The sequence below is a fragment of the Prunus persica genome, chromosome G2 (assembly GCF_000346465.2).
Source record: "Prunus persica cultivar Lovell chromosome G2, Prunus_persica_NCBIv2, whole genome shotgun sequence".
NCBI lineage: Eukaryota > Viridiplantae > Streptophyta > Magnoliopsida > Rosales > Rosaceae > Prunus > Prunus persica.
This window is the reverse complement of record NC_034010.1, coordinates 63557-67783: the sequence shown is the minus strand read 5'-3', so window position 1 is coordinate 67783 and position 4227 is coordinate 63557.

Here is a 4227-nt window from a genome sequence, read left to right as displayed (position 1 = left end):
AGTGCAGAGCATGATATATGACAATTAAAAAACAAGTTTTGCTACAGCCATAGAAAAAGAAGGAGAAAAGCCAACAAGCAAAAAAAAAAAGGAAAAGGGAAGTGGCTGACGCCACTTATTGAAATTGGAAGAAAAGTAAAATAAATGGGACAAAAGACTTGGTGTTGCAGAGAAAGAGAAGAAGAAAAGTCAACAAGTAACAAAAGAAAAGAAAAGGGGAGTGGCTGTACGCCACTTTGGTTATTTTGCACATGGATGAAGCCTTGAGGTCAGGCTAACAGGAAGGAAAAGATGTCAGTTTAGGTGAAGGGGTAAACTGTGACCAACAAAGAAGAGCCGTACCTTGTGGAGGTTTTCTTGTGAAAAAGTCTGACAGTGAGGCAGTAAATAGTTAATGGCATGAAGTTTGAGCCAGGGTCAGTCTGGCACTCTAAATAGAGCAGAAGTGTCTTGGCAGTAGCGTAACTCTTCTCCAAGTCAGAAATTACGAGTCCTTTACAGTCTCTATCTCTGAAGTCCTAGTTCAATTGTGATTGGTTTTCGATAAACCAAATGAGCACAAACCAACAGATAAAAAAATATATATGTGTTAAAGGGTTCATAGTCAAATTACTAAGTTATATACCCTGTAATTCTTAAAGGCCCAATATATTTAGTGGGTGGCCAAATAATTACCCATTAAATTTATAGAGGTCTAGATTTCTTATTTCCTATCATATGGTTAATGGATTAATTCAACAATCCTCATAGCCATATTTGGGTCCAAACGCAAATGTCAATTGTAGAGAATTAGCGGGTTCATCAAAATTTCTCATTATTTTTCTTGGAGATTGACAAAAAGAAATATGGTATAAAACCATGTAATTTTTCCCATCAGTCATCTACCCATACAAATTTCATTGAGATTAAATTCAAATCTCTTAAACAGAAATTCTCAATTAATGGGCCACACTCACCCATTAATTTCCAATTTTTCTCATGAGTCATCTACTCGTGAAAATTCCAATGAGATTAAATTCAAATATCTCAAACACAAATTCTTAATTAGTGGGCCACACTTACTCATTAATTTCCAATTTTTCCCATAGGTCATCTACCTATAAAAATTTCCAAATTGTCCCAAAGACACAAATTCTCAATTATTGGGCTACACTTACCTATTAATTTCCAAAGTTTGGAACTACGTCGGTTTGATCCCCGTTAAGGGTACGTAGGCAGTCTAACATCTCAATAGGCGCAACCGCAACCAATTTGAATCACTGGTTACATCAACCAAATTCCCCCAAAATCAAATATCTACCTTTACACAAATCAAATTCGAACTACGTTGGTTTGATCCCTTTAAAAGGGTACGTAGGCAATCTAGAGATTCAATCTTGATGCAACCATCCCAAACATATTTCCATATCGAATCCCTGGTTTATTCAGCTAAATTCACTCAAACTCCTCAATTAAACCCATTCAAATTCTTCGTTTTGTGATGAGTCATTTATTCATCATGAATCTTTGAACTACGAGTGGCTTGATTCCTGCAAAGGATACGTAGGCATCCTGAGGTTGGACTTGGGAGTAGCTGCAAAATCAAAACACACACGTTCTGTTTCTTTATGATGGAATCAAAGGGTTTTCCCTTGAAGCAAGGGATTGTAATTAAGAGACTTGCGTCTCGAATGGGTCGAACCTAAAATAATAAAACCCCATTATTTAATTAGTGGTGGTGAAATTATATTAGGAAGATCACAATTTTCCTTCAACATAATTTTTGGCACGCCCAGTGGGACCCATTTACCTTTTCATCTCCAATCATAAAGTGACTAATGTTTGTTTTATTTATTTGTGTTTTTCATCAGGTTAACAAAACCAGATACGATGGCACCACAAGTAACGATTTTCTTTCACAAAATTGAAACTACCAAGAATGCGTGCACCAAACGAGTAGGGTTCAAAAAGACTTTCATTGTTGGTGAGAGCCTCATCAAGTGCACTGTGCCAAAGCCCATTCAGAGGGCCAGACCTCAGGTCACTCCTAAGGTCGTCAAGACCCAATTGAAGAAAACTGCGTCCAAGAACGCTCTCCGAAATGGAAGAAAGAGGGCTGCGCGTGCTTTAAGAAAGAAAGAAGCAAAAAAGGAGTCTATTGAGGCAATCTTATCCCAGCTTTCTGGGACAAGCCCAATAATGACTGAGGGCAAGAACACCTTAACCACCCTGGCTGTGCCGACTCCCAAGAGAACAAATACTTCCCAATTTGTCCAAATCATGATTGGATCAATTCCAGTCAACCTATATCCTACAGATTCTGTTCTGATGACTTCCATCAACGAAGCTAGAGATGAAGGTCAAAAAGACGACTTCGTGAAGAACGTCGAGGTCCAAGAGGCCGAACCTCCATCAAGCCTTAGAGCCCATGTTGTGGAATCCACATTACAAGAGGTTTACCCATGTTCTCCTAAGGGTAAAAGCAGAGCCACGGTCATGAAAAAGAAGGTGGTGAACATACCTCATCCACAAAGGAAACGCGTGAAAAAGGTGAAGATAACTGATGTTTCAAGGGATCAGATTCTCGTATCACAAGGGGGAGTCCCAAAACCTCAAGATCAGTCGAGGACCTACGTGGGTCCATTGACTCGTTCTAAATCCCGAAACATGGTTGGGACGATTATTCCCGAGTTATCCAGTCTAAGCTCAACCTTGGATGATTATTTGCAATGGAATCCTCTCTATGATGATCCTATATCTCAAACTCAAGGGAATGATTGTATATCATCCCAAGGGGCCAAACTTCATCAGGGAGTGGAAAGCATGCAAGTCATGATGACTGGTACTTCTAACACTGAGGACCAGTTACCTTTAATCCAAGAAATGATGCAAGACCTGCGAAGGGAAATGCAGCAGAAGTTGGCAGAAAAAGACGCGGAAATAGCGTTACTATCCGCTCGGCTGAAAGGAAAAAACATCATAGGTGAGCAAGATATGAGCAAAACAAATGAATCGACCGCCCATGAACAACAAACAAAAGAGGAAAAAGCAGAAAGCTCTACGAGCGCAATTTCCCCAAATGACATAAAGGTGTTAATTGCTGAAGGAATTCGTGAGTTTCAATTGTCTATAGCACCTCCTGTTCAAGGGTATCGAAAACCTTTCCCTTCCCACTATGACGCCATACCATTCCCGAAGGGTTATCAACGGCCTATATTTGATAAATTTGATGGTATAAGTAGCTCACCCCATGAACATTTGGCACATTTTTACTCAGCATGTGGCGAGACATCTCAGTCAGACGCTCTTCTGGTGCGTCAATTTGTCCAATCCCTAAAAGGGTCAGCTTTCACTTGGTATACACAACTGCCGCCAGGTTCTATCTTGACATGGGACGACATGCAAAAAGCATTTTTGGCACAGTTTGTCAGCTCAAAGAAGAAGGTCTCGATCATGGACCTAGCTCAAACTACCCAAAAGCTAGGGGAAAGTGCTAATGACTTCATAATGAGATGGAGGAGCCTCAATCTTCAATGCCCGGAGAAAATTACTGAGCAATCAGCCGTGCAAATGTGCTATAACAACCTCATACCAGATATTGCGACTTTTGTTGCCACTGCTGAACCCCAATCATTTGATGCCTTGGTGTCAAAGGCGAGCAATGTTGAAAGACAAATTGCTCGTCAAAAGTCCGCGACCCAAAAAATTCAATTTGGGGAGAAGAAAAATGACAAGAAGTCTGCAAAGGGAGAGTCATTGGCCACTTTTGTCAAAACAGAAAAGAGAAATGACAAAGGCCAAAGCAAAGACCCACCCAAAAGGCTCACTCTCAAAGAGCGCAAAGAGGTTAAATATTCTTTCAACGATGAGGATGTAGAAGAAATCTTTGACCAACTTTTGGCCTCCAATGGTATTGCTTTGCCAGAATCAAAGCGTCCTGCTGAGGCTAACAAGACAAATGACCCTAGGTATTGTCGGTATCATCGCCTCATCAGTCATACGCTCAAGGATTGTTATATCCTGAAAGACAAAATTCAAGAGCTCCTCAACAATGGTGGCTTGGTGATAGACTCTTCTCCCCAACATCATTCAGCTGCGGCAAATATGATAGAGGAAAAGCTCACACCTACCACTACACCACTAGACGGAGTGAAACTTGCAGGTATTAATACTGACAATGAGGGTACAATTGTGCATGCCTATCCAAATGCACCGTGGTTTAGTGATCTTCAAATTCCCGCTCTTCAT